The sequence below is a fragment of the Triturus cristatus genome, chromosome 8, assembly GCF_964204655.1.
Source record: "Triturus cristatus chromosome 8, aTriCri1.1, whole genome shotgun sequence".
Taxonomy (NCBI): Eukaryota; Metazoa; Chordata; class Amphibia; order Caudata; family Salamandridae; genus Triturus; species Triturus cristatus.
In genome coordinates this window covers 773,639,156-773,658,971 of record NC_140591.1, presented here as the reverse complement: position 1 = coordinate 773,658,971, position 19,816 = coordinate 773,639,156, and positions in this window count along the sequence as shown.

The window sequence follows — 19,816 nt, the reverse complement described above, 5'->3', positions numbered from 1 at the left end:
AAAAGTGGTGGTAAGTGTTCAAAGACTTTTTCCTTTTTAATACCCAATAGCATTTAAAGCACAGTTTCTCCTGTTGGAATCGAAAGACTCCCCATCAACAAACAGCAAGTCGTTTTTTAAAAGGTGCTGACCTTTGCATATTTCATTGTTGGTTGACTTGCCTCGTTGCAAAGGGCAAGGAGGGGAAAATGTTAACTTTGAGCACAGCTAGACAATATTATAGAAAATATTAAAATGCAGATGGAAACGAACTGATTAGAATATATTTTCTCAATACTTGCACACTGTGCAATTATTCTGTACATAGTTAACGCTCTATCTCTTGTTTGATTACCAGGTTGTTAACTCATTCCTCAGCACTGTGTTCACTTTTCACCCAGGGCACATATATGTTTATTTTTATTAGTTAACTATTAATCTATGTATTTTGACGCAATATCATAAAACGCATATACTGATTTATCTTTTATGTACATGGTCCTTCTTTAAATTTATATGTTTAATCTTTTAATGCTTTTCTGACATATTGATCATATCCCACCAAGTTATTTCATTTTCTTTCTGAAATGATACCATGATGGCCACTGTTATTATATATAGCGGGAAACATGCTACGCTTCAATATTTAAGAGACACATAAGATTCATGTGTACCTTTGTTGTTACAAGTCGAATGAGCTGTTTGCATCTTCTATATCTTGGATTGCTGCCTTGACATATTGCTAAGTCCTGTTGAAGTGAAGGGATGCCCAAAATGTATCCCTTCCCAAAATGGAGAGCTGCTTCTGCTCCTCCAGATCAGCTTTGTGGGACACTGACATTTCAGACAGAATCAATCACAGGAGTACAGGTAGATAGACTCCTTATCATAAATACGATAAATCTTTCAATACTTGGACCCTATGCTTCCCATAAGTACTCTATTGGTGTGTGATATGCGTGGGCTTTCTTCACATAAGTAGAACAGCTACCCTTTGCAGAACCCCGTGAATGTGACCCAAAATAATACTTCCTAGAGAAGAATATGGGTCATGCATGACCACTCCCTCCCTTTCTTTTACGTCCTTGGACTCTAGCAGCCTCCTTCCCCAGGAATCCCCTGTCAGCTTCTGATTTGCTTCTATCATGACTAGACCGTGACCAGCTGGTCACTACATCACCCTCTGTTAAATTTTGGCATTTCAAACCTGCCAGAATTTAACAGGAGTAATCTACTTGGTATGTTAGGGGGAGTGCAGATTTTAGGGCGGTAAGCACCTGAATCTGGAATTTATTTCCCAAAAAGTCCGAACAGATGATATATATGCCATCTCAGTCAGATTTTATAGAGTTTTATAATTATTGCGTCCAACAAAGGGCACTGGCAATCAGGGTCTGTACGCCACTTTCTGTGAATGGATCCATATAGGATGTAACTGAATGAGGAAGCTATTTACGAAAAAACAAAATGGAGGGGGGTTCTGTTGTGCATTTTCTTCCTTGGCAACAGAAATAGCTCACACCAGTAAGGTCTCTAGCTGTTGGGGAAGGGGAAACTGTTGGGTCCCCAGATCTACAAGCAACTCTCACACTTCTACACAGTTTATGTCCAGTTACCCATCCCACATTTCCTGTTATATTGAGGTAGAGTTCATTTCTCTGCCTGACATCAGTTGCTCCAAAAAGAAGTCTGCCTGTACCTAATACATAAAAGTAACCATTTGTTGCTCTGGACTTCCCTGTCTTTGTTTTCTACAAAGTAAAGTGAGGAAAAGTGCAACTTTCAATGGATGAAGTCTGTCAAATGCACCTTTAGTCTATGCTAGGATTGAATTGTTAGTTTGTCATGGGAATATTATAATGCAGCTTTGCCTCTATGTACCTTTGGTTCACTTCTCCAAACAGAAGTGACGACCTACCACACTAGAGAGAATAGACTTGGAGCTGAGCTGCGATTTGGTGATCAGATGCTGCTGACAAGACAAGGATAGATGCTGCAAGCTACCACGCCAAAAATGATGCTGTTGTGATACCAGGATGAAGAGAATAGATGAATGCCACATGGCCCAGTCCTGGTGAGATTAAGGAGATGATTGGCCTGCACATCTCTCCAATGGCTCTACTGCTAGTGAGATCTCTTTCAAAGATACAGGCCTCAACTCTGGTTGAAGAATTCTTCTTTTTAACATTGTTTCCATTGCCCTCAGCCCTTTACGGAAAGAAATTCCCTAATTCACCCAGACTTACACTGGATAATAAGCCAAATTGTTTTCTTTGGGCGATAGGTTTGAAGGATGGTGAGCTCGTGTTAACCCTCAGGTGCTGCAGAAGGAGTTTTGGTTGCTGAGCTATCACAGGGCCTCTGGTGGCTTTTTACTACAACATTGAGACAACCCACGGTGCTCTTGCCAAGCAAAGTGGTCAGGCAGGTTACGGATGGTCCTTGCTTTATTGACAGTAAAAGCAAAAGTATGGTTTAATTGAAGTTTTTGATGGAGTAAGTTATTGTCCTATAACAAACATTTTGAGAAGACTTCCAAAGATCCTGAAGCTCTAGCCCATAGATTACCTTTGACCATAGAACTCCATGGTATAGTTGGTTTAGCTCTAACAGGTACTCAACATTATATTCTCTGGCCACACCTGAGTCATAGAAAGTGCTATGGACTCAGGTTTTCATTTCATATTGTTACTCCAATAACACCCTTTGTGACTTAAAACCTATATGTCTTAAAGACACTTCTAACTGGATACTCGTCTTTAGTAGAACCTAGTAGATACTCTATAAGGACCCTCCGCATTTATAACCCTCCAAATGTGAGCCTGAACATTTGCCCATATCCATCACTACCTTCTCCTCCCTGAGAGTCAAGGCCCAAAAAAGGACAGGGCACAGCTCTGAGTGAATTAGCAATATTATCTAGCCTCCCTTTATCCAGAGACAACAGCTAATACTTGTTACAAGAGTTCCTTTAAGTCTCTTGGCCAACCAGGATGTTCTGTGAAGGTCTGAGAGTAAGGCTTAATCTTAACATAGACTCAGCGGACACCATGTTGTTTGTGACTTCTTACTCAATTATTCGAAGGGCCTGATTAGTAGTGACTTGTTAAATTGTGATCCCTGTTCAAAAGGGAGGGATCTCAGTTATAAGCAGTGTGATGTTAATTGCGCCTGGCAATTATTGGGTCCAATGAGGCTCAAGCCTGTAAGGGCTAGGACTCTAGGCCCTCATGTAGCCATACAAAGTACACTGACACATAGCCGTACTGACTGGAACTGGCCGAGGGCACGTGTGCCCGGCCCCTTTATTAGCCAGGTCACCTGACCGGTGAAATCTGTGATGGATGGGTGCGGGGTGAGTGTGGAAGCCAGCCCTCAAGGAGTGGCTGGTGGAAACCCATTATTGTAGAAACACTAGGCCATGACCAGCTGGTCACTACATCACCCTCTGTTAAATTTTGGCATTTCAAGCCTGCCAGAATTTAACAGAAGTAATCGGCTTGGTATGTTGGGGGAGTGCAGATTTTAGGGCGGTAAGCACCTGAATCTGGAATTTGTTTCCCAAAAAGTCCAAACAGATGATATATATGACATCTTAGTCAGATTTTATAGAGTTTTATAATTATTGCGTCCAACAAAGGGCACTGGCAATCAGGGTCTAGGAGAAGGGAGAGTCGATGTAGAATCCGGGGCACTGGGTACAGAGGGTGGGGGATGGGGAATGGGTCAATCCATGAAACAAAGTATTGTCCTCACATCCCTCCAAACCATGATACGTAAACACCGTGTTGAGCACTCTGTGATTCAGGAAATGTTTCCTATGTTTTATTGCCCATACATGGGCAGCTTGTAGCCCCCTTACTTCTCAGTACATCAGCTGACCGCTGATCACCCGCCGTGCAATAAAGCCTCTCGGAAGGATTCTGCAGGGAAGCCATTACTCCCGTATTGCCTATCACTGAAAAGCTTCCATAAACGTTATCTATTTTATAGCCTAGAAAATACGTTGCTAGGAAGAAATAATTTGCGCAAGTGAGCAAAGGTTATAAAATGTTGTGTTGGAGGCGTGTGGTAACTTGCAATGCAGTAGTTTGCTACTAAGAGCTTTCGGCTTTATGGCCTGCTGACGCCGAAAAATATGTATGCACAGTGCACATTAAAGTATATTTTGTGGCCTATTTAACAACCAAAAGCGGACCTACTTACAATTTAATTATGTTGCAAATAATATCCAGATGTGACACAGCACTGGCACATGTACAGCATACTTAAGAAGATTTCCCTATCGTTTAATGCACGTGAGGTCAATTAACATGCAGTGATCTAATTTGCAGGTGATAGAGATTTTAAATGGTGGTTTGTCTTATGTTTTCGACGATTCAAAAGTACGTGACTAAAAAACCTGTAATAAGCCCAACTACCTAACCCCTCAAACGGCCAGCTAGTGACTAAAGTCTTGTTGTCTAACTCATCAGTTGAAGACTGTTAGTCAGAGCGTTGTGTACCTATAAACGAGAATTCCAATGAAAAATGCACAGGTGTACTCAAAATGTTGCCTTTAAAAATATAAAAATGATTGAACGTAATCCTTAGCGAGGCCCGACACCTGCTTCCTCCACTACAGTGAATCTGATTCTCCCAGAAGGCAACTTCTCAAACCTGGATCAGTGCTTAATTTGAGCCGGTGACTTCCGGTGCCGGCCCTGGCACTTCATTGTCGACACTGGAACATATGACAGATGCCACATGGTGGCGCTGTTTGTATAAATTAGAGATGAGCAGACCAGCAATTGTTTATGAATTCAGAACGCATTAAAACAATTAATACCTGCCGCCCAAGTTTTTTCTATAGCTTTGGGTTCCTGGAATAGTTGTAACACTTGTAGTGTGCTGGTTAGTAGTAGTTGTGTTGGTACTGTCATTGGCAATGACGGCAGTGGCAATGGATGGTGCAAGCTGCAGAGGCCTCCTGACAAGAGCCCTGGCAACTATTTTGTTTACAAGTTAAGCACTGATCTGGATGGTGTTGATGCTCTGCTCCATGGCCTCCCAGAATCAACACTGGTTCATCAGCATTTGCCATCAAGGACGTGAGAAATATGACTGCATCATCCCCCACAGTCATGGAAATTCATTGGCTCCCAATTCCTGCCGGTGCCAGGTTTAAACCCAGCTGCATCATCTACAATGCAAACCCTACAGACACCATACCTGGTTGGTTTACAAGCCTACCACCTCTTGAATCCTCTTCAGCAAAGACCCTCTGTATCTACCACAAAGGGTGTGTAGATACAGAGGGTGAACACATACTCAGTAGCAGCAATAAATGATTGTCCAGCCAAATACTTTATTTTATGACAAAAGGAGTATTTATATACAAACTCAAAGTGAAATACAGCATAAAGAAATAATTCACACAACCCCATGAGGTCAGGGCTCTAGTGTTCAATGGGCAGGCCCTGAGCCCCACTTCCCTCTCACCTGTGGTAGTAGTTATTGCCCATTCATTATATGTGACATTTAGGTTATGCCCCACTAGCAGTCAGAATCTCAAGAATCCCACTCTGAACCGTTTTAGAAAAGCAAAAAAGGTTCCGGCCTGAAGCGCTAACTGGAAGACCATTTTCCCTGGGGCTCCCCAGCCCTTTCATCAGTCTTACCCCCACCAGCAGGCACTGCACGGCTGGAGTCTTAAGCAGCGTCTCATTCGCAGGCTGCAGCATCTGGCTTTGGTGAGTAATTCTTACGGCTCTGCAGGGACGGTGGCCTCAGCACTCTTGTGGCGCAACAGTAAGTCTTATTTGATCCTTCCCACAGGTGGGGGAGTGGTCATTGGCTGTTGGTTCCAGTTCTCACTCCGGGCTCAAGCCCACATGAGTGACTGCGGTGGTCTCTCCTCTAGACAACATCATACACCAGACTATGACCCTTGCCCTTGCCAGTGGTTCCCCCCGGCATATAGGGTCACCACATTTACGCCACACTCGCGCAACGACATAATTGCACGCCAGCAAGGTTAACTTCACAGCAGCGGCCTCTGGAATACAAGGTCACTGAATGTCATCATTACCATTCTCATTTCGCCTGGACCCTCCTCGATTACCATGTGAATTACCCTGCCCCTTACCGCGCGGGTTGGAACCAGCCTGTGGATAGTTCCTTTCCCACTTTCGCTTATCCTATCCTAGATGAACTTGTCATTGCTGTCATCCTAAATTTCTCTCTCACAGGGGCTAAAATGTTCTGCTACAGCTCTCTTTCCTTTTCCTTCTGTTTCTCCCCCTTCCTCTCTGTTTCTCTTACCTCTCTTGCAATTTATCCTCCTGAGCCCGTTCTTCCTGTCTCTCCTATCTCCTTTTGTTCCTGGTGAGCTAGTCTTAGTTTCTCCCTCTCAGACTCTCTGGCCTTCTCCTTAGTCTTCCTGAGAGCCAACTGCAAGCTCAGGGTCTCTGCTAGAATAAATGTACCCAGGGGATTTACTCCTGGAACTTATGACAGTCGTACTCTAGTATTTCAAGATGGTTTACACACCTGGGGTATTTTAGAAACGAAAGATGGTGCGTGTCTTGGGGAAACTCTGGAAAATTTATTTGGGGACACACTCTGCGTTTGACTGGGACAGATTTGTCCAACGGGGATACTATAACCTGAATCCACAGCACACTCTTCTTGTGTTCCGACCATGGTTTACTCCTCAGAGACAAGTACAGCCTCTTCCCTTTCACCCGGTGTCTCAAACTGATCCCTAATTAAATTAGCATGGACCTTTCTGTCTCTACACCTGGGAATCCTCCACCCTTTGTACCTATATAAATCCCACTGATCTATAGAGAGGAGTTATTTTCTCAATCCAGGGTTCTCCATTGTCTGTGTGTGCTGAATTTGTGTGTAAAAACTGGATTTATTGTACTACTAACATAAATCGGATATGGGCAATGTCACACCTGTATACAAGGTTCATAACCATTATGCACCCCACAGCCTGCTGCCAATTGTCAGACCCCTTTCAGAGGGATATGGGGAAAGCAGGACCTACTAGGCCCAACCAAGGGGGTTGATGCCTTTTACTCCTGATATCCCAGGGCTAGACTTACTTTGGGACCTGAGCAACGGGGCCAAGTTTTCTTTCAGCACTTGACTCTCAGTGGTAGTGTGGGTCAAGCCGGATAAGGCTTCTCGGGAAGGGGAGATAGATACAGGAGGGTGAACACAGGGTCACAATTCAAAACATGTGCAGTAGAAACAGAAAATGATTGTCCATTCAAACGCTCTCTTTTATGACAAAAGACGTATTTCTAAACTAACACAAACTGAAATACGGCATACATAAATAATACATCCAGCCCGAAAAATCTGGGCTCTAGTTTTCAGTAGGAAGTCCCTTGAGTCCCTCTTCTCTCTCACTAGTGGTTATTCCCCATTCACTATAGGTGACATTAATGTTAACCCCCTACTAGAAGTTCAAATCACAGGAGTCAGACTCTGTGATGAAAAGTCAAAAATGTTCCAGCTCTGAAGAGCTAACCACCACCCAGACAAGTTTCCCCAGGGCCTTTCGGCCCTTCGATCAGTATTACCAGCAAGGGCAGGGATTGTCTGACCGAAGTCTCCAAGAACATCTCACTCTCAGGTGCAGAGGCTGTAGTGGCTGCCTGTGGTGAGTAATTCTTGCAGCTCTGCAGGGGCAGAAGCTGGGTGTCCTCAGCGCTCCTTCAGAGCAACGGTCAGTTACCTTTGATCCTTCCCACAGGTGTGGGTGGGGTGGGCTCATAGGCTGCTGTTTCCATTACTCATCCAGGGCTCATGCCCACATCAACCAAACTACAATGCTTGTCTTTCTGATGGCCTCTTTTTGCATACAGGGTCACCACTCTTACTTTGCACTCGGGCAACGGCCCGATTAGCACAGCAACAATTTCCTCATGGTGCCCTCCTCTGGCATACATGGTCGCTGACTCTGCAACTGCACATGGGCAACAGCCCGATCAGTATGGCTAACTTCATGGCAGCCCCCTCTGGCATATGGCATTACCAACTTACACAGTCACTCACAGGCAATAACCTGATCAGCATGGATAACTCCAAAGCGGCCTCTTATGGCATACAGGTTGCCGACTTTCACACAGCACACTCACGGAGGCCCGATCAGCGAAGTTAACTACACAGTGGCCCCCTCCAGCATACAGGTTACTGACTTTCACACTTCACACAGGTAACGGCTCGATGGGCATGACAGTCCTCTTCTCACACCTCACTATAGGGATCCAGTCTCCAGGATCCCCAACTGGACCATGCTCCCCCCAACAATCTCCTCTTTCTCACCTCACAGGGCACACTGGTCTTGGTAAGCAGGTCGGCACTGGTGCTCCAGGCTCCAGGGGCAGGTGGTTTTGGGACTTCCCTGGACAATGTCCCCTCCCACAGCTGGGAGACTAGCAGGCCTTAACCTCCAATCCATATCACAAGCAGAAGTCTTGCAGACCTTCTCCTACACGCACTACCCGCTGACTGCTTAGCAGTTGACAATTTTGGGAGCCTCAAGGTCCCGTTCTTAAAGTCCATTTCCAGACACCAAATGTGATTTAGGGTTTGAGTCTTTGAATTTTGTGTTTGGTGTCTGCTTCCTTTTGAAGTGCCCACTCTTCTGCCCTTCCACCAGAAAGCAGTCTTTCACAGCAGAAGCAACTTCAAATCTGAAAGCCCCACAACACAGGCCATGGGAGTGATTAGCGGTTCTCACCTGAAAGTCAGCTACAGTGATATGTGCATCAAAGGTTATCCCAGGGCCCCAGCCCTACTCTTTATGATTCTCTCATCAGCCCCAGACCTTTCCAAAGATATGCCCAGAACCCTTACCAGTGATCCCTCTCTATGAATCAAAGCGCACCCTTTGCAGTGTACTGAAGAGCCTGGCTCTTCTTCTTCTAGTGCTTCTGTCCCACCCAGATCACAGGAATGCAGCAATCCACAAATCTGTCTGGAGTGATTCCTCTACCTCCACATGCACTTTCAGTCAGCCCTCGGTCTCTCAAATTGGAACCCAGAGTCTTCCGTGTATGTTCCAATCACAGTCACACATACACCCAGCACATGCATTTAACACATATGCTCTGCACAGCACCTCATATTAACTTGAAGTAAGCCAAGATTTAGTTAAGCACACAGCTGCGGAGCCTGTAGGTTTCACTTCAGTGACAGAGGTAAATAGGCGTGTACACTTCTTCTGATCACTATTCATTATGCTGTCACCACTGCCCTGGTGCTCCTTAACTCCTGGCAAAGGCAGTAGCTTTCACCCCTATGAGGATAGCACTTTGGGCACCCCTCCTGCTGGCCCATTGGTAGGTGCTGCTCTGTTCTCTAGTGCACCTTGCAGTGCACCCACAGCATCTCCTGCTGGTATGGGGAAAATCATTATGCATCCTCCTCTTTTTCTTCTACTGCTTCTAAGTTTTCACAAGTGATTTGGTGAAACATATATGGATGAGGCAGTACAGTGAGCACTCAAATCCAAATCCTGTCCCTTAAGTGACTAATTTGGCTCATCAGATTCTTGTGGGTGTATTTCCGTCCCCACAACTGAGATTCTTGCTTAGGCTTCATGACTTCTTTGTTTCGAATTAGAAAAGCTGTTCATTGCTCTGGAATGGATTTATACTCAGACTCTGTCAACCATTTCTTAATGGATATTTATACACTCAATGTCATAAGACCTTCTTCATGAAAAACCTTTTTATCCTCACCGCTAGTGCACTTAATCCAAAATTCAATATACTTGCATGTGCTTTTTCCATACTATTAACACATCACATGGGTGTGAGTCCCTTTTGCTGGGGCTTTTACTACTTTGCATTTTCCTGCCCCAATGACAGTACTGCGCCCTCCTTTGCAACCAACTACACAGGTAGGTGTCTCCCGGCCTTGGGCCTCAAGTCAACCCATGGAGGAGCTGGGGTAGAAGGGTAAGATCTATAAAGGTGGTACTAGTAGTTTTTCCCATCTTTGTTCATGGAGGGAGGTAGGTGAATTATGTCATACCTGTACACTGACCCAATGTTTTCAGAAAGTCACAGACTTACAGAGGTTCTGCGATGGCTAGATTAGTTCACCTCTGTCATTCACATTTCTATGTGCTACGATCTATGCTAGGGGTTCTAGGCATTCTCCAGTACAGTCCCAAAACCGACTTATTTCTTAGTCTCTACCCAGTCGAAATTTGAAAGGGTTTATTAATTTCAGAGCCCATTCAGGCTCAGAGGAAACACAAGGGCTACTGAGCCAAAACAATGGTGGATGTGGTCTTTAGGTACTGATGTCCTAGAGGCCATTCTACTATGGCTCAGCAAATTGGGACAAGTACAATCCCTTCCGCACTTCACTGTCATGGTAGAGGGGACGAGCAGTGTAATGCTTCTCAGGAAGGTTCTCAGGAGGCAAGAGCTCAGAACTCAACAATCAACCAACAGACGCAATAATTTCAATCTCCGACCTAGAGCATGTCTTTTGCAAACTCAAAAATATAAAATACTAAACAATCCAGCCAAGAATACAGGGTTGAATATCTGGTTACACTCTTCAGATAGCATGCGACCTCCCACTCTATTGTACCAACCACCTGGTTGAATATAGGGGCTATAGCCCTCAGTATTTGGTGGCAAAGGCATGATTTATGTACAGATGCAAATGATCACAGTTATTCCCTTAACGGGGGCTTAGAGTGTAACACAGTCATTCAATCTTACACTTGGTTTACTTCAGGCAGAAAGTCTCTGGTCCTTGGCTCATCCTCCATGAATATATTTCAGTCTGTATGTTCCATTTACAGGGGAAGCAACACAATAGCTGTGCCAGCTCCAACATGATGGGCGGTGGGCCTGCAGAATGGGTGGTGGGCTTGCACAGGCACAGTCCATGATTGCTGTAGACACTCTCTGGGCCAGTGGCATTGGAGATAGGCACCGGGTGTCTGGATGTTGTGGCACCGCTCATCAGCAGGGATGCCCTCTTCAGCCGGTCAGGCTCTCTGCAGTCAGTCAGGCTCTGTGCTGCCTCCCTCATGGAGACATGGTACAGTTGCAGCCTCCCAGGTCAGAAAGACTACAGTGGTGAGGTGCAGTTGAGGCCTACGGGGCAGTTCAGGCTTCGGCAGTGAGGTGAAGTTGCTGCAACACAGTTTCACGGATACAGTGAACAGTGGATATGGACAAGTGGGCCGGATACAGTCTTTAGGGTAGTTCCTCAATAGGAACCACACAGAGAAACCAGGGTCGACTTTCAAGATATAAGCCTCTCATAACTTTGCTTTCTGCCAGAGTCTGCCTCCTCTAGGTGCTCCACACACCCGGAACATGCTAGGGTTGTTCCCATTGACAGTTTCTACGTCTGCAGGACCAGGCAAACTCATTCCCTCTCATAGCAGGCAGGAAAATTTCTAGGCACCCAGCAGAGCCTCACCTTCTCTAACATTGAGGAAGTCTTTATTTAACATCTCGCAAGAAGGTCACTTCGGAGTGACGGCCACTGTATGCAACAGGGCCGGACTGGGATCCGAAACTGGCCCTGGCAAACTGCTCAGCCAGCCCCCCCCCCAGGGGGAGGTGGGGTACAGCCGAGCTGTTTGCGAGGGCCGGTTTCGGGCTGATTTTGTTACCGGGGGCCGATATTGCTGACCCCCGGTAACAAAAACGGCCCTCCAGAGGCCTAAAACCGGCCCCTCCCTGGCAGCCCACCGGGGAAACGCCTGGTGCCCGCTATGGCCAGTCCAGCCCTGGTATGCAACCTCGTAAAGTATTATTGGTGGCCAGGAATGGATGCCCAGGTTAATAAATGGGTGTCCGATTATAAAATGTGCTTGTTTTCTAACAAACATGGGGAAACGTCAAAAACCAAGTTACATACTGTTGTCTTGCCTGATGGTCCTTGGGTAAAGGGTTTCCTTGATTTTACGGGGCTCTTTGATCTTCTGCCGAGTTAAAAAAGGTACATGATTGTTTTGGTTGACAACTTTCTTACTGCTTTGATTATGTTTCCGCACCAGACACAAATTCGGTCATTTCTTTCCTAGGAGAATTTGTTAAGTTGAAGGCTCACCCAGGGAATTGATCACTGATAATGGTAGGCATTTTCGGTCTCATCAAATGAGATAATTTGTGGACAACAACAACATCAAACGCATGCACAGTGCTTTATACTTGCCTACCTCCAATGGCCTTGTTGAGCAGGTTAATAGATTTCTTAACGAAGGGGTGCAAATGGTGTTGTCATTTGGGGTGCAGGGTGAGAGTTTTCTAAGAAAGAAATCATGGAATGATTGGGTGACTCCTCAGTGTGACAGGTGTTTCTCCATTTAAATTGCTCTGCAATAGGTCACCAAGCTGTAGGTTGGGCCCTGATTGGATACAAGATCTGACTGGATCTGATGTTCAATTTTAACATAAAGGACCGGGTCAGAAACAACTTGCGGAGAGAAATAATTTAATAACAAACATAACAGCAAGTTTGTTGACTACAATGTGGGTGTTTGGGAGAGTCTCCATTTTCTCTGCCTTTCAGAATTTCTAAGGTTTCAAAAGGGTCCATATTGGTGGAAGAGAAAGGATGGTGGAGGAGGAAGAGTTTGGTAAACACTTCACCTGATCAAGCCAGGAAAGTTCAAGAGGTTAAAGGTAATGGCAACATGATACATAATGATCTTGCTGCTGATGCATGTTGGTTTTCTGGGGACACTGATGTTGCCCGTTCTAACTGTGGAGGCGACATTGCTCATCATTCTAGAGGCCTGCCTGTGAGACCCTGCAGCAGTGATGATAATTCGGTTTATTCCAATTCAAGGATTGGTTTCACTTCTGTTTCTGAATCTTCAAGTGCGGGTGTGAATATCAACTCTGAAAGTTGTTCTTCACAAGGTGCCAGAACTAGAGTTTCTCGCAATGTTTCTGTTCCCACCCGATTCAAAGACTATTACTTGCAATAACTGCTGTACTAGTGCATTATTATAAAGTTGTATTCACTTTGTTATTTCGTTGCTCTCCCTTTTTTTTTATAAGGGGAAGGTTATAGTAGTATACATATAAATGTTTATGCTCATGAGTCGGTTTTCGCACCTGTGCATCGTGTGCTGTCACACAAGATGCACAGACCATGTTGCATTTATTTAATGTGTTTACCCTTGTATTTGACTGCGTTCCGCGTTCCTGCACATTTGGTTCATTGTCAGAATGTGATTTATTCTGCTGGTGTTGGAGGTTGGTTATGGGCTCTCTTACTTGGGATATTTAAAGTCTCCTTCTTCTACACTTCACTGTGTCCTTCTTCCACTTATTTGAGGACCCTTCACTCAAAAGTCAGTATCTGCAATCTCAGAATAGGCTATCAGTGGAATGTTTTTATGCAATATGAAACATTGAGACCGCCGTGACAGTGTCATAAATGTCATAGTTTGCAGCATGAGGGTATGCGTTGCCTTAGAAGGCAGTATTAGTTTGGGAATGTTGGGGTAGGTAATGTAAGCAGGCAATTTCACATTAATCAGTCCATTTTTCCTGCAATTGTGGCCAATATGAAAAAGGACATACTCTTCTTTTCATGGTGGGTATTGGGCATCAGTCAATGATGGGGCTGGGCAATGGCCACCATAGACGTCCTAAAATACGTTTTATAGAGAGAACTCACCCAGTATTATTGTCCAGCTCATTGATATTCCTGGCTCATAATTACAGACCAGGACGACACAGTGATGCATTTGTGTACAGTTGCAACCGAGCAATAGATAGCGACTATGGGGTCGATTCACAGATCTAATCTGAGATAAAATCCTAAACATACTACTTTTGGTATTCACAGAAGGCATTTAGTAGTAGTAAAGTTAGGACTCCTGACTTTACTACTACTAAACTGAGACAAAATCCTAACTTTACGACTTTCGGTATTCACAAAAGGCATTTAGTAGTAGGAAAGTTAGGAGTCCTAACTTTACTACGACTAAATGCCTTCTGTGTATACCAAAAGTAGTAAGTTTAGGATTTTATCTCAGATTAGTTCTGTGAATCGGCCCCACTCTTATCTCGTTAGGAGTACTATCTCATCAAAGTTGGGTCAGGAATACCTTGAAGCAGAATATACTTCCACTTAAGAGAACCCAGAATAGAGCATCTCAAGAAAGCATGGAAAAAAGGTTAATGGAGCATTCTAAAATTCCTCACTCTACTTTTTGTGATCACAATAGGGAGAGATCTAACCATTTCCCTGGATTAGTTGAGTGACCATAAAATAGCATACTAGCTGCCTTTCATACCAGTCCTTCTAGCAATGGTGATGAATGGAAAGCAGTCTACTTGACCAAATGTTGTCTGTACCAATAAAAAACTATGCCCAATGGACAATTGAATGCTCCACCGGTCTGCAAATATTTCACTTACAAAGTTCTAAAATAAAGCTTCAGTGTGTTTTGTGTCATTGATTTAGATCAGATCCATATTTATGCAAACTCTGAGGTCAAATACACACAGCATGCATAGCAATTATTCAGCAATTGCTTTCCCATACATTATTGGCCAACTCGGGGAAAAATGCCATTCCTCCCACACTGTGTGGCAGGGTTTCTCTTTTATATCATTATTCTTTTACTGAGGTGTACATGCAGAATGCTGAAGTGATTGTATAATGACGGTACGCAACACTGGTAAATGAAATAAAGAGCTTACTTAATTTTGCCAATTTCTATCATAGATCCATTCATCATTTATGATTGATCATTCAGCTTGTCACAAGGTCATTGCAAAAGGGAGGGGATGAGTTGTAAGGTGGTCCAAAGCTAAGTATTCTTTTCAAAATTTGAAAGAGAAGTGCATGTCTGATTGTTGTTTAGACATCGTAGACCTAATGAGCAATTTACTATTAACCCTGATGTTTCTCATTTAGCCAGGGAAGGATACACAGCACACCAACATTCATCTACCAGGCACCAACATAGAGTTACGTTTTTTCCCCAAAAATCTCAATTGCCTGAACTTTTCTTCACCTAGTACGACTATCTTGTCACTTATTCCCCTGATTCTGGCAACAGAAGTAAGTTGCCATATCTTGAATGCACTAGGTGGATGTGGTTAAGGAGGCACATCTGGACCTATCACTGAATTTAGGGGATGATGTCATCAGTGTTTTTCACCAATTATGTCATTTGAGATGTCATCAGTCATGTAATAAATGATGTCATTGTACATGTCATGAGTGATGTCATATGCGAGGTCATACGTATTGCATGGTGGATACAAGTTATATCTAATTCTGCAAACTATAACAAGTGATTTTCTGTGTTTTTTTTCTGTGTTTTTTTAGTTAAGAATGTTAATGTTGTCGCACCTAACTATAAAGTTACTTTAACCTTTAGTTTTTTCAGTGACTTTGTAAGGGTTTTTTCAAAAACAGAAAAAACTGATCTTTTTGTCACACCTAACTAAAGTGGTACATTAGCCTTTGTTTTTTCACTGAACATATACAGGTCGCCAGTAGGTAGTTATAGTTAGGACCTTGTTTCTATTCAAAAAGTATTTTTTCTTTTGCCAATATCTTTGACGACGTTTGACGAATCTTCGCAAAAATATTAAAACTGGTGGGGAGCTCCGGTCAGCTCCTGTCCTGAAAGTTTTGGGGTGATTCGTTAGGGGGCTGAGAAAAAAAGGGTGGTCCCAAAGCGCGTTTTCCCCATGTTAATTTCCATAGGAATTTTTGGAACAGGCTACAGCCCGAACTGCTGAACGGAATTACACCAAACTTGGCAAAAAGGTAGCTCTTGGTTCAGAAAGCACCCTTTTTAAAAGATGGTGTAAATCCATTCAGTAGTTCCTGAGAAATTATAAAAAGAAAAATATTGATATCTGAGCCCCAAGGAGGAGTCGCGCCTTATTTTTATTCATTAGTTGGGGGACAGTCTAATATGCAACTGTGAAGTATCACTCACTGCCGTGAAAATGCTGTAGTGAGATATTCATTAGTTGCAAACAGTTCTTTGAATTATGGCCTCACCTTTAGTGACTAATAATCAAAAGTTGGAGAGGCACACACTTGTACAATTCTTTTACTGTGTATTCAACACTGACTCTATTCAATCGAAATTTAGAAAAACAAAGCGTGCTACAGTGGATGGCACTCACTGTCTAACAAGTGCCTACTGAAAACTGACAATAACAAGAGTCTGTGGACTCAACCTCTGTGCACTGTTACTAAAGTGGAGCTACAAACAACAAAATAATCAGGCTTGACCATGCTCAAGTTCAAAAGATGAAATACATTTTATCCAACGTCCAACTGAAAACATTATGTACAGTGCTCACAAATCGAAATGAAATTGAAAACATAGTTCAGATAATTTTCAGTGTTGATTTGAATTTTTTTTAAACAAATACAAAGAAAATTAGTTATGACTCCAAAAGCTTTTGTCGTGCCCAATGCATTTCGGGCTGTAATGGGCCCTTCCTCAGGGGCTTGAAATCTAAAAATGTGAACAAAGTGTACAAACAATGCAATATATGTGGATGGTAAAAACATCATCATTCACAAGGCAACGAACATGAAGCAATGACCAAAAGTTAATGAAAGTCTGCACTGCATGATACACTTTTAAATAAGAAAGAGAAAAAGAGAGAAAAAGAAAAACGAAAAACAGACCCTCCACCTATGTGAAACAATGCGGGCAAAATACTCACAAATACAAAGCTTAGGAACCTTCTGGTCTGAAAAACAACAGATGCAAACTATTTCATTGGAAAACGATCAAACTGTGACAATGCCCTCGTGAACAAACACAAACATCGTACCTCTCTAAACGCAAACAACAAATTTGTATGGCCAAAAGGCAGACCAAAACGAACCCTGTCAACATAAAACAGACTTCTGTGAGGACACAAGCTGCTGCGCACGATATAAAAAGCTAACAAATAACACGCGAACAATATTTTACCTCTTCAAACCGCCAACGGTCTGTAAGATACACTGCAAAGACGCTGGAACATCAAAAAAGACAAATGGGAAGTACGCGACGCTGAGCTCAACTGTTTGGTTTAAATGCGTGCCGGAAGCAGGAATGCAATATCGGCAAGGAAAAAGCAACGACGGACTGTAAGCAGACCGGCGGAAACGGCCGCCATGTTGAAACGATGAACGGAATGCTGACCGGACCGATCTGTGCTACAATGTGAAAAAGTGTGCCGCACTGTGGAACATGAAAATAAAAATAGCGGAGAGGAGAAAATAGTGAAAAATGAGTGTGAAATATGAAAGTTTTTTCAAGGGCAAACTACAAACACATCATGGTCTAAGAATATTATGAACGGATACAAAAGAGCCAACCTCGTAGAAAAAATCCCACTGATGGAATGAAACTCAAAGGGAGTGTTCAGAATAAAAAATAAAGAATAAAGAATAAGAAACAAAATACCATAGAACACGTAAGTGTGAGTACAAAAATGGCAGGTTTACAGTGATCATGCGTGAACACTAGGATCAGTACCAAAGTGTCTATAAGTAACATGAGTAATCAATTTTGTCATTCATTCCTTTGTCAAGTAAGGTGTCTAAACGCCTGATCCAGAATGTTTCTCTTTGTAAAAGGGACCTGGTGAGGTCCATGTCTGAGTGATATAAAACTCTTTCTAGAACCTCGAATTTTAATTAGGCGATGCTGTGCCGTTCATCTAACCAATGTGTAGCTAGACTGCTGTTCTTATTTTGTTGTCTGATAGCACTTTTGTGTTCAGTTATACGGGTTTTTATTTTTCTTTCGGTTTTTCCTACGTAAAGCTTCCCGCAGGGGCATTTGATGTAGTAAATCAATTTGTTGGAATTACAATCAAAGTTGTGGAATAACTTGATGATTTCTCCGGTGGTAGGATGGTACAAAAGATTGCCCATGATGACATTATTGCAATGTACACAATTGGAACATTTATTCATTCCTTTGAAGTTAGAGATGGAAGATTTCTTCGGGGTATTGATGATCTCTTTCAAATTTTTGGATCTGGTAAAAGCAAATAGAGGTGGCTCTTTGAAAATACCATTGAAATCGGATTCATTCTGCAGCATTTCCCACCTATTAGTAATGATTTGCCTTATCTTTGATGAGCTCGTGGAAAATTTTGAGACGAAAACCTGTCTAGATGTTTTCTTCTTAGGTTTGGATTGTAACAAACAATCACAAGTGTATTTAGAAGTGCGTGTTCTCGCCAGCTCGATCACTTCATTGGGGTATCCTCTATTTAGAAACATTTGCTGTTGAAAATCCAAATGCTTTTCCAGACTACTTTGTTCGGAACAGATCCTTTTGATCCGCAAGAACTGGGAAAGAGGTAAATTCTGTTTGAGGTTTCTGGGATGAAAACTCCGAAAGTGAAGGGCACTGTTGACATCAGTGGTCTTTCTGTGTACTTCAGTTTGAATTATACCTTCATGGATGGTTAGGGACACATCTAGAAATGAAATGCTTTTATCACTGATCGTATGTGTAAACTGGACATGATCATCATAGGTGATAAGTTGTTCTATTTTATGTTCCAAAACCTTCTGGGTATTGGTCCAAAGTATAAAAATGTCGTCAATGTACCTGCAATAAAGCAGTAGATTATCTGTCCATCCATTATCATTGTAAATATGGTCATTTTCAAATTTTGCCATAAAGGTATTTGCATAAGCAGGGGCCCCTGCAAAACCCATAGAAGTGCCTTGTTGTTGTAGAAAAAAATGGTCGTTCCAGAAAAAATAACTGTGGTACAAACAGAAGTGTAAAATTTCAAGAATAAACACTTTGTCAGCTCTCATCGATGATTGGCGCAGTAAAGCCCATTCCACCGCTTCCATGCCTGCGACATGCGGAATGGAAGTATATAAAGACTTGACGTCGATAGTACAAATTAGCATCTTTTCGTGGTAGACAACAGACTTGAATTTTGACAAAAAATCCTTGGTGTCTTTCACATACGATGTCCAATCTTGAACCAAAGGTTGCAAAAAATGGTCGATGTAATGGCCTAGAGGCTCGAAGATGGTACCACATCCAGTTACAATGGGCCGCATAGGAGGATTGTGAAGAGTTTTATGAATTTTAGGAAGCATGTACAGTAGAGGTCTCCTAGGGTAATCAACCATCAAAAATTGTTTAGTAGAGACTGAAATCCAACCCATCTCGTGAGCATGGTCTAGAATACTCTTGAGAGTGGTTATTAATTCATTTGTGGGATCCATGTCTAGAGACAGATATGTCTGTAAATCTGCAACGTGCTCCTGGACGGAACATATGTAGAACGTTCTGTCCATAATTACAATAGCTCCCCCTTTATCAGCTTTCTGGATATGAATCTCAGTGTTGTTTTGTAAAGAATGTAGCATATTGATTTCGCGTTTTGAAAGATTCTTCTTCTTGGATTTACTGAAATGTATACAAAGGAAATCTTTATGGACCAAGTGTTCAAAAGAGTCCAAAATTTTGTGCGAAATAGGAGCCTGAAATTTAGATTTGGGTCGAAACTCCAAAAACTCAGTGTTCTCAGTGTCAGTTTTAGCTGGTAACACATTTGTGAAGAAATGCCTCAAACGTAAAATCCTCATAAACTTGAAAAGTGCTACTTCACATTCCAAAACGTTGGTGTCATATGTGGGAACAAAGTCCAACCCTTTATTGAGAACTTGAGTTTGGTGTGAAGTTAATCCTATAGAAGAAATATTGACAACTAAGTTTGTTTCTGACTGCTCGTGCATCCGGGTTTTCCGATTACTTCTCCTGGTTTTCCTGTTTTGGACTTGCCTGGTGGTTGACTTGGATCTGAACCCTTGACTAAAAAATGAGCAG